General features: G+C 44.4%; 1 long non-coding RNA gene across 2 annotated transcripts in view; it reads left to right on the top strand.

Moving 5' to 3' along the window:
• LOC134927263 (uncharacterized) overlaps positions 1 to 12,401 on the top strand; it is a 191,139-nt gene that overhangs the window by 12,470 nt on the left and 166,268 nt on the right. For both annotated transcript variants that reach the window (XR_010177588.1, XR_010177589.1), the window contains exon 3: positions 9,192 to 9,278. This is a non-coding gene — a long non-coding RNA (uncharacterized LOC134927263). The remainder of the gene's footprint in view (positions 1 to 9,191; positions 9,279 to 12,401) is intronic.

Below are 12,401 nucleotides of genomic sequence, written 5' to 3'. Positions count from 1 at the left end.
TAAGGGGGATTCCCAAAGGGGAATATATTAGAATGAGACGGAACTGCTCAGATGAGACAACGTATAAGCAGAGGGCTGATGAATTACAAACCCGATTGAGAAAGAGGGGATACAGCAAGAAGGAATTACAAAAAGCATATAATCACACTAAGACTGTCCCCAGAGTCAATCTACTCACTCCAAAAAAGAAAGAGAAAAAAGATATTGAAACAAGATTTATTAGTACATACTGTAAGGAATGGAGAGACGTAAACAAAGCCTTGCAGAAGCACCACCATGTACTAATGACAGATGAGGACCTACGGAAGGAAATTGGGGACAGGATACTTACCAGTTGGAGAAAATCGCCCAATTTACAGAACAAACTTGTTCGTAGTCACTTTGTGAGAAACAAAAAACGAGAACCGGCGGTTCAAGGATGCTATACATGTGGTAAATGTAAAGCCTGTGCATATATACAAACAACTAAAGAATATGAGAACAAATATAGCACTAGGGTCAGAATTCCAGGTTATATTAATTGTTTAACCCAAGGGGTCATCTACTGCCTGACTTGTCCTTGTGGACTCAAGTACATAGGCATGACCAATAGACAATTTAAACAACGCATATTGGAGCATGTTGGCAATATAAATCGTGCCAGAAGAGACCACTCCAATATGAAGCAACTTACTAGTGTAGCGCGACATTTTATGAGAAAACATGGAAATAACCCTAAACAAATGAAAATTTATGGTTTGGAGAAGGTTGAGCTGGGTTTAAGAGGAGGCAGCATTACAAAGGAGCTCCTGAAAAGGGAATCCAGACACATTTTTCTCATGGATAGCTTAACACCACATGGATTAAATGAGGAAATACAATATTTATCTTTTTTATAAAAATCTAATTACCCAGTATATAATAGGGGACATAAATATGAGAAGGAATTAGATGTACACTCATTCATGGAATATATTTCCAGAATATACAGTGAGAAGTATGTGGATAAGAATATATACAGTCCATCTACATACATGAATACGGTAACACCTTTTCAAGTAATCCCTGTAAAACTGGGGCCCTACAGACAAAATAGGATTGGATTATCAACATATGGGCAATTTGCCACAGACACTATTCAATAACATTATATATATCCCCCATATCCCCCATATCCCAAATAACCTTTGGGACTAATATGGATTGGAATTATTTTGAATAGATATACCACATATTACTCAATCAGCATTAAATGAGGAGTAAAAACACATTTATACAATTATTAATATGTACAGCACTCTTTCAATATTATTATTCACGAGCAATTTTGGATAGATATATTATATATTTCTTAATCAGTATTAAATGTGGAGTAGGAGCACATTTATATAATCATCAACATGCACAGCACTGTCTCATCTTTTTTATTTATAATTATTCACAAATAAGTAATCTATTTATTCACTCTAAAAAGATATATAATGATGTCTTTTTCTTTAATTGACACCTTCACAAAAAAAACTTTTTTCTCCTTATGCACATAAAGTTTCTTTTTCCCTCTTTTTTGGTAATGGGATCTTAATAATTTTTCACAGTTCAATACATTATTATACTTTGCAAGTCAACTTTTCACGTATAACTTCACATATAATTTACATTTTATCACTGGTAACATTATACTTTATAAGCAATATACTCTATATTCCTTGATAATCACCCCAATAATTCCCTGGAACATTATCATAATGACAGATCAGGAGGGACACATTGACAAAACAAACAGAGAAGATATAATAAATATAAAAATATATATAAAAAATAAAAAGATAACAATAAAAATACATTTTTTATATTTTTAATTTATTTTTATTTTTTTCAATATAGTTATAGCTTTTTCACATCTTTTCAATAGATATATTTGAAATAAACAGGGATTTAACGAGAAGATTTGAGATTATAGGAATATTTGTTTGCAGCAATAATACAACTGTATATATATCCAAATATAACAAGAAAACATATAAGCTTCTGATATATATGAGTGTACAGCCCTGGAAGGGATATATTGTCAACCCAGGACCTAGAATTTATTTATAATAATTTATCTCATTTCACGTATACATCCACCATTACATCACCAATTATTCCCCTTTTAGATATAAATGCTGGATAAATTACATATTGTCCCATTTAAAAATAATATTGTGGTGGAGCTTACAATGTACATCTTATCATATGGATATGATTATTACATATCCAGAATACAGGGCCCCCTATGTATGTATAGAAGCATATGGTAACAGGATAACTTAGTGCACCTGACACGCTGAGGACTTAATTAGTATCGCCGGAGGACAGAGCCGCTGAGGTATGCGGCAACGGACGGGGGATTTGAAAATCCCCAGTACGGACAACAGATTGGCTATGACAATGGTAATAGGTTCTAATTGGCTCCCTCTCCCTATATAAACCTGTAGTGAGGCGGGCGCCGGTCACTAGAGCCCTGACGAAGCTCTAACATAGAGTGAAATGCGCATAGAGACTAGCCGTGCACCGCTAGGGAAAAGAATGTAATCAAGCTAATTATTATATTCCAATGTATTCATTTATCAACCTTATTGATTGCCCTGTATAATATCTATAGGGATGTAGAGGTACCAGCCAGGATAGCACAGTATGTTGTAATATTAGGTACAGACAGCCTCGGTTTTCTATTTATGCCTATGGCATCTGTTTAAAGGCATCAGGTTTCCAGCCACAGCAAAACACTGCACGTCAATACTGACAGTTGAAAGGAGTAGATAGCTGTATATACAATCAGATGTGCAGAGATACCAGTTAGCACAGTATATAAGCCGTCCATTGATTTTATTAACGGCCTCGCCGTCCACCCCTACCCCCTTTTCTCCCCAATAAACACTCGGACAACTGAATTGCGATTTAAAAGGTCACAGCCAAATTTATTGATCGAATTAGAATTGGTACTCTATAAGTGGGTGGCGAGAAAGCAGTGCGTACCCCCGGCTACAGCCTCCATATTAATTTCTCCTAAATTAAACAACGGGGCGGAACCTAAGTCCCGCCCTTGCGCAAGTTAGCTGAGCGGTACCACTTCCCACCATTGGCATAGCACCGGTCCACCCTTAAGATGACGACCGTGTCGGCCCTTGAGGCCACGACAAACTCGCCGAGGATCTGGGGGAAGTGCCGGCCAACCGACGTTGCGCTACTACAGACTGCCGAGGAGCACTGCTTGCCGCGCCTGCTGGACCTCTTTTGCCAGACCATAAATAAAGACCGAATTGGCCTGACGGTGCCTCCACCGGACGTAAACTTAAATTCAAATTCCAGTTACCTCACCTTCGCCCTGGTGATAATGAAAACTCTGGATTGCCTATCGGTGCCACCACCGAACATAAAAAACATTAAATTCCTAAATACCAGGGCCAATTGCCCTACCACTTGGGCGGGAGGGTGGGTGCCTTCTTGGATCCTTGATCAGCATGAAAGAGGGAGCCTGCCTGGCATTCCTGGTCTTTTGTACCTCCCAGGTAAGTCTCCTCCCCCTTTCCCTATAGGATGCTGCTATGCTACCTGCTCTATCCCCCCCCCCCCTCCCCTCCCCTCCCCTTTCCTCCCCTTCCCTGCCCCAGGCTCTTTCTTTAAAAAACCCAGGACGCTTATTTATTCTCGGGCCTAGTTTGTCCCTCGAATTCTTTAAGCCGGCCATTGATTTTATTAACGGCCTCGCCGTCCACCCCCTACCCCCTTTTCTCCCCAATAAACACTCGGACAACTGAATTGCGATTTAAAAGGTCACAGCCAAATTTATTGATCGAATTAGAATTGGTACTCTATAAGTGGGTGGCGAGAAAGCAGTGCGTACCCCCGGCAACAGCCTCCATATTAATTTCTCCTAAATTAAACAACGGGGCGGAACCTAAGTCCTGCCCTTGCGCAAGTTAGCTGAGCGGTACCACTTCCCACCATTGGCATAGCACCGGTCCACCCTTAAGATGACGACCGTGTCGGCCCTTGAGGCCACGACAAACTCGCCGAGGATCTGGGGGAAGTGCCGGCCAACCGACGTTGCGCTACTACAGACTGCCGAGGAGCACTGCTTGCCGCCATAGCCTGGTTCCTAGAACCCAGGCCCGCCACCCGCTGCTACCTCCTTCCTCCCGCCGACGCTTTCTGCTATGTCGCCCAAGAATAAAGCTAAGCCTTTCTCTGTCAGGTGTACCCCGTCTTGCCTGAATAGTCCCTCCTCTCCGAACCTCAACAACGGGTGCCTGGCGATTGTATCGCCTTCTCCCGTTAAGAGCCGGGCTACCGCCTTGTTCACCTTTCTTCTGACCCTTTGTAACCCCGGGCCCCCCTGTGCCCTTGGGACTATATCGGACCATGTGATCCATGTATTAGGCCACCGGCCCTTCAGCCATTGTATGTCGGCTTGAATTGCCGTAATCAGCTCGCTCCCCTTGCTTTTTCCTAGATCGTTGCCCCCTAGACCTTTTGCACTCCTGAAAAGTAGAATTACACATAATCGTTACCCCCTGTTGTATGCGGACCTATGGTGCGAACTTTCGCGCGACCCATATGAAGGTGAAAACCACAAAACCTCTTTTTGTTTGAGGGCAAAATTGGAAAAAGTCCTTCATTCCCCCATTTATGGCGGGCAGCTTAAGGCCTTGGGTTTCGCGAAAGACGCCGAGCTGCCTTCTAGTCTTGCTTTTCTGCGCGTAAGTATACCTTGTACGCTCCTGATTTCCACCTGCCCAGGTTTTTTGATCTCGCCCGCTGGCAACCCCTTACGTGCCAATACTGCCATGTCTTGTCAGTTGATAATTACACTTTCAAATGGCCTGACGGTGCCTCCACCGAAAATAAAAAATTTCTACATCCTAACGGTGCCACCACCGAAAATAAAAAATTTCTACATCCTGACGGTGCCTCCACCGAAAATAAAAAATTTCTACATCCTAACGGTGCCACCACCGAAAATAAAAAATTTCTACATCCTAACGGTGCCACCACCGAAAATAAAAATAAAAATTTCTACATCCTAACGGTGCCACCACCGAAATAAAACATTTCTACATCCTAACGGTGCCACCACCGAAAATAAAAAATTTCTACATCCTAACGGTGCCACCACCGAAAATAAAAAATTTCTACATCCTGATGGTGCCTCCACCGAAATTTAAAAAAAAAAAGGAAAGAAAAATTCTACATCCTAACGGGTTCAATCCGGTTAGGTATACTCATCATATAGCGCACTATGATCTATATCTAGCAACTATCATATGAAATAAGACACCCGAGAGTGCATATAGACTCCACAAAGAATGCTCTTAACTGGATTGAACCCATGACCTAAGCACTGTGAGGCCGTAATACTACCCATTGCCACATAACTGGTACGTTTACGCTGACTGCTATTCATGCCTTGCGCCAGACTATAGTTGTCCTACGTTATCCAATATCCCGCTAAGGCACATGCAGCCTTGACCCCTACCTTATGCAGAGACGAGGTACTATTCAGCCCTTAAACCTTCGCTTTGCGCCTGGACCTTTGGCTTTCCTTTTCCTTCTGTCCTGTCTACCTTATTATGATGCCATAAGTGACCATCATATTGCACGTTCACTAAAGTAGCTTTGATGGGTTTTTACTGTGATCGCTACCGCTACTTGCTTTGCCTTGCATTTTGTGTGACCGTTTGGTTATGGAACAAACTTATTCAGCGCTTAAAGACATAGCTAGTAAATGTAATATGAATTAAGAACTGGGATTGCCCATGACCTCAGTGCTGCGAGGCCGTAATGCTAACCATTGCCCCATAAATGGTGCGTTTCTGCTATTCTGCTACCTAAGTGAACATAATACTGCGCATTCCCCAAAGCAGCTTTGATGGTTTTTCTATTGTGATCGCTATCGCTACTTGCTTTGTCTCCCAGGCCTGCCTTTTGTATGACACTCAGGTTACATAACAAGCTACTTTGCACTAAGCTGTTATCATTATAACTATATACCACATAATACAATGCCAGGGGATTAAACCATGCATTTAGCACAGTGGAAGTTGTACTGTGTAGCGCTGGGCTGTACCGCGCTATGCAAATCATGGCCTGTCTATTTTTTTTTTTTTTTAATTATTATTATTATTATTATTATTATTTTTGGTTTTTGTTACTGCCTCGTTATGCTCTGTGTACCCAGGCCTTTATCTAATGTATGGACTGTGCAAGGCATTGCAAATCGCCTGTGACGCCTTCCCACTAACTGCAATACAATAATAATCGAGCTAAGGCCACGGGTAATACCGAAAAATTTGCTAATATGAACGATATGGTGCGTGACTGTCCCACACTGATCTGTATTATACTGTTCTTATATACCTACTATCAATGCAATAATACCTGTTCACGGCAATGCGATGACTGTTCTGCCTTATATTGTATAATTTATCGCTATTCCCCTCTATAATCTGCAAAATACCCCCCGGCCATTCGATCCGGTATTAATCTTTATATTAGCCCGCTAGTATACCTATGATGCTGAAATATGCTCTTGCCGCAATGCCCTCAGTAATCATTACGCTGTATACCTAGCACGACCCGTACCCTGTAATATACCCGTGCGGCAATGACATTGCTGATTTGCTTTATCTCGTATACTATACCCCTTTCACACCGCAGCCCGTACCCGGTATTTTGCCGTTTTAACTGGCTTCCTAAACGGGTCAAGCTGCGATGTGAAAGGGTCCCCTTCAATTTACCGCTCCAAAACTACAGGTATTTTGAAACGGTAAAAAAGAAGGGTCCTACCCGTTTCAGTCCCATTTCACTGTGCAGTGTGAAAGGGTCCGAAACGGTATTTGCAAGCCCCAGCAGGTCATAGGCTGTCTCCATGTGTGATGTCAGCATCCATTACTGGGACCGTCAAGGATACCCTCATATATAAAACATAGCACAATGCTTCACGCTGCTGGGTTCCATCGTACTACTATCCAAAATTATTAATAATTAATTAATTAATACTTATTAATAATGTGTGGGCTAGAAAAGTCCATTTATAATGACAACCACTGTTTTCTATGGGTGAAACGGGTTCAGTGTGAAAGGTACCAAAAAAGGTAATGAAATGGTAATTTACTGGTTACAACATGAGATGTGGAAGGTGTTTAACTGCTCAGACCCGTTTTAAGAACCGTTTCAAATACCATTTCAAAAGCAGGTTTTGCGATGTGAAAGCAGCATTACTAGTACCTATTCTACCCTGCAATATATACATGCCGTTGCACTTCTGCGATCCTTGCATCAATCGCATACTATAACCCTATCATACTTTATACGCTGTAATTTAATACTGACTCTGCAATGTAACCACTGACCCATGTTATACTGTCTACTATGACACTATTACACACTATGCGCTGCAGTGACCCCCACACCCCTGTAATTCTACCCAGCACCCCCCTGCCCTTTTATTTCATTTATTTATGCATTTTTATTTTTATTTTTACACCCCCTCCCTCGTATACCTTACACTGGTCACACTGCTGGGAGGGGTTACGTGCAGGGGAGAAGATGAAAGGGAAACCACCACCATTGTTGGAGGAGGGGAGATAAGATAACCCCCAGCCAGATAGCGTCTGCTGGACAATGCTATCAGTAATTAAGGAGGGGGGAAGCTAGTGTATTACTGTGAGAGCAGAGATTTTATGAGGGAAGCAACGGGGAAGGGGAGGGCTGCGTAGATGTGGGTTTTGCAATCCCTGCAGCAGCTGAATGTCCCATCCTGCTATTATATGATCTGCTTCCCATGCGTTTGCCTTTTAAAACAAACTCCAAGGCTGGGGTGATTATCTTATGCTTCCACATACAATTTATTTGCAGTTTACTGGAGAACGTATAGTAAGGTTCCTGCCCTAACGCCACGATTATACTGGTGGGCACCATGGGGGTTGGGTACTGGTGGGCCAGTATCCCGCCCAGTGTGAGTAATGGGCCGGGGGAAGGTGCAGGCCTGCCTGCCACCAGTGGGGGGGGGGAGCGCTGTGGGCTGCTGCCCCCACCCCAGCTGTTGCATCACTGCGTATTGCGGTTGGCTGTACGCAGTTTGCCCCGCCTGCGCTTGCGGCGTGAGGGTGCTCCGAGACAGTACTGGAGGGTACGGGTGGGTTAATTGCAGCGCTGGGGGGGGGGGTGTGCACGGGCTCCGGCGGTGGGGTCTGTCCTACCGGAGCCGTGTTATGCTGCTGCTGGGCACGTCCCATCATGTGTGGGTACGTGCTGCTCATGTGCAGCGACGCGGGGGGTGTGCTCACGGGCTCTGGCGGTGGGGTCTGTCCCACCGGAGCCGTGCTATACTGCTGCTGCTGCGCACGTCCCATCGTGTGTGGGTACGTGCTGTTAGTGTGCCGTGACGCGGGGGGTGTGCGTGTGAGCTCCGGCGGCGGGGCCTGTTCCGCCGGAGCTGGGACATCCGGCTGCTGCTGCGGCTGGGCGGCGCCGAGCTTTACGCGATCGCTCGGCGCCTAAATTGCAGCGCTGGGGGGGGGTGCACGGGCTCCGGCGGTGGGGTCTGTCCCGCCGGAGCCGCTATTTGTGTCTGCTGCCGCTGCTGGGCGCGTACCTGCGTGTGTGGGTACGCGCCGCTACTGTGCAGCGTCGCTGGGGACGTGAGTGCGGGCTCCGGCGGTGGGGCCTGACCCGCCGTAGCCGGGGTTTGTGGCTGCTGCTGCGGCTGGGCGGCGCCGAGCGTGACGCGATCGCTCGGCGCCGGAAGGAGGGGGGGTGCGGCCTGCGGCTGGCTGCGGGCTGGCTCGCCGGAGCCTGCTTCCGGGCCGCCGCGCGCCAGCCACGTATGGAGGGGTGACGCGGGCGGCGGTCCCGCCGATCCCGGCCGGGGCCCTCGGGGGGGAGCAGCGTGCTGTGAACCGAGCGCTGCCTGGTCCGCCTGGATGAGACGCCGGGGGGGGCATTCCTCCTGGGCCTGCGCATGCTGCGGGGTGGGTGCTGGCTGACGGTGCTGCGTTTGGGGCAGTGTCTGAATATATTTTGTGATAAACTGCCGCAGTGTATGGAGGGGGATTAGATTGTGGGCTGTGTTATACCCTTGCAGTGTGGCTTATACCTGCAGCGTAGGAGAGGGGGAGCGCGGGGAGGGCTAATAAATGAAAATTTACTTATCCTTTCCTTGCTTCCAGGAGCTGTGAGGGTGGTGCCTTCTTGGATCCTTGATCAGCATGAAAGAGGGAGCCTGCCTGGCATTCCTGGTCTTTTGTACCTCCCAGGTAAGTCTCCTCCCCCTTTCCCTATAGGATGCTGCTATGCTACCTGCTCTATCCCCCCCCCTCCCCTCCCCTTTCCTCCCCTTCCCTGCCCCAGGCTCTTTCTTTAAAAAACCCAGGACGCTTATTTATTCTCGGGCCTAGTTTGTCCCTCGAATTCTTGAGTAAAACTACTGTATGTGGTAATATGTAACACGGCCAGCCCTGGTTTTTATATATGCCTGTGGCAATAGACGTAGTTACAGAATATTACATGCAAATACCATGCAAACACTGATAATATAAAGGAGGAGATAATTGCTCCATATCATTATATTTGCATAACAGCTCCTAAAATATCCCGTGGTACATGTGCACTGTGATTATACCCAAGTGCTGTTTCCCTAACACAGGTCTGTGATATTTAGAAATAAAAACCAGCATTAATTTTACTATGAATCCAGCCACATGACATTCAATATGAGTACTGCCAGTATATAGGGGTATAAACTGCCCTGTGTTATCACTGCACTAATATTATAAGCCTTGAAATTGTTCCATAACCTCATCTGTGAAGGGTGTGGAATATGATATGGGCATAAGAAAAATACGTATTGAGCAGGGGATAAAAGTGATTTATAACTGTGGATCATATTACAGGATACTAAGTATAATTACTGTCAGCACACAATTGAGCACTAGTTGAATATAGATGTATTATTTCTTACTGGGACTACAGTATATAGCACACGAATGTACAACAATCCGAGCAGGAGAACATAAATTGATATTTTTCAGAAAGGTGTGTGTGTGTGATTATTGTGCAATGACATCAGTTTGAAAGGCTGTATAACATAATGAATAAATCTTGCATGCTTGCACTATACAGACACATATGACTGCTTTGTTATAGTAAAGATCTCAATGTGTATTGTGCTCATAATAAGAAACCACTTTTAACCATACTTTATTTAGTAAGAGATGCTGCAGCTCTCTATTTACAAGATAGTATGGTTACAATATAGCTAGATATCGTGCTTAAAATTAGCAACATTTGTATCGAGGCAGCACTCTGGGACCAGGTGCAACATTTAAAAGTATCTCTGGCAGGATTGAAGCACAGAATTTCTGTACTGGGAATCTTTGCCTTTATCAAAAACAACAGAAGGTTTATATATAAATCAGGAACAAATTTTGTTCATAATAATACAGTAAGGTCGTTATAAATTTATGAAGAATTCTATCAATTAGGGATTATCACATTAAGAATACATAAACAGATATATATACATCCCATTTCTTTTATTCTTAGATATATAACATTGGAATATAAAGCTGTATAAAACATCAATAAATGACAGGCGGCACACGGCTTTGATTTTAATCTTCTTTATTATTTGACACTAGGACAAATAAACTCTTTTTTCTTTATTTGTTCACTTTTCTGATTCACGTCTATCTTTCTATATTGTTTTTATACTTCACTTTCACGGCCCAATTTAGGGTCATAATACTTCATATGGGACATTAATAAAGTTCATTTATTCCATATGGGTATTGGTAGGTAACATAAATCAAGTGTTAATATAGATATATATAAAAAAAAGTGTAGAAACACAGATTTAATACCAAAAATTTCTATTGGTCTTGGGAAAGAGTGCACCCAGAGAAACTGATCCCCTTTTCCTTACTTTGTTCGCATGTATTTTTGGATCAGTGGGTAGCACCAGTCTAAAACTATGTATTTGTAATTTATAAGTTATTAAAGAGACTATATCCCTGTGGCCACTACCTATTATCAGAATATTCTGGTGCGGGATTTCTTTGTTTTTTTTTTTTTTTCTTTGTTTTTTTTGCAGCCCAGGACTTACTCAGCCGCTGCGATGATCGTGACCGAAGCTGACGTCAGAAACCCTCCCTCCAAATGCCTGGTCCCTCCTGCGTTTTTCCGGACACTCCTCAGTTGCCACCTACAAACGCCCTCTTCCTTTCAATCTCCTTGTGACCGCCGGTGCATTCGTTTTTTTCGCACCATCCCGTCGCTGACCAGCGCTCCCCGTTGCTGCAGTCCGTCGCTCCTTCGCATTGCTTTGCATATGCATTCGCAGTTCAGACCTGATCGCAGCCTGTGAAAAAACGCACAGCAGTGATCAGGTCTGAAGTATCCCCAATGTCCACTGAGGGGCGCCAAAATCAAAATCTGTTTACCAACAAATAGTGGCCTCAGGCCAGCCCTGCATGTAGCCCACAGATGTCAGCTTTATTTTTATACTGCAATTTAGATTTAACTTTGGACACACCCCACCCAAATCTAATGGGCCCTACTCACTTGGCGATGTGCCGCCGAGGTGCCCGACGGCCGATACGGCCGACGAGCGACCCGGCGGCGGGGGGGCAGTGACGGGGGGAGTGAAGTTTATTCACTCCCCCCGTCACCCGGCTGCATTGAAGTGCAGGCAAATATGGACGAGATCGTCCATATTGGCCTGCATGCACAGCCGACGGGAGACCAGCGATGAACGAGCGCGGGGACGCGCATCGTTCATCGCTTAAGTCTCCACACTGAAAGATATGAACGAGTTCTCGTTCATTTATGAACGAGATCGTTCATATCTTTCAGAATATCGCCACGTGTGTAGGGCCTATAACTCTCGCTGCATCTGTTACATCTGCCCCACCTGCAGTGCAGCATGGTTTTGGCCAGGAACCAAGTTACTGGCTTTTATTTCTTTTTATGCTTTGCACACAACTCTAAATAAGCCCCTATACGCACAGATAACCAGATACACAAGGGTTACAGTTCGCCATTAAAGTCTGTCGCTTCTCTACTAATAGTCTATTGTCGCTGCCCCATCTCAATTAATTTGCCATTGATGTGATTGTTATGACCAAATATTGATGACAGGAACATTCAAGGTTCAGGAGAAAGCACTGCGTCATCAAGATTGCATCTCTATTACATTGTGTTATGTATAGTGCTGTTTTCTATCACCACACGTTATAGTGCTGGATTTCCCTATGAAACACAATGTCACCCACGCCACAAGCATTTTTTGCCCATAAAATCCAATTCCAGATAAAACAATCAGTAAATAAAATTGATAGTGTGCCCCCACCTGCAAATGTATATCAAATACCGCTTTCAGA

Source organism: Pseudophryne corroboree, chromosome 5, assembly GCF_028390025.1.
Source record: "Pseudophryne corroboree isolate aPseCor3 chromosome 5, aPseCor3.hap2, whole genome shotgun sequence".
In the NCBI taxonomy this organism is placed as follows: domain Eukaryota; kingdom Metazoa; phylum Chordata; class Amphibia; order Anura; family Myobatrachidae; genus Pseudophryne; species Pseudophryne corroboree.
Note: the sequence above shows the minus strand (reverse complement) of the source record. Positions and strands in the feature narration are given on the sequence as shown.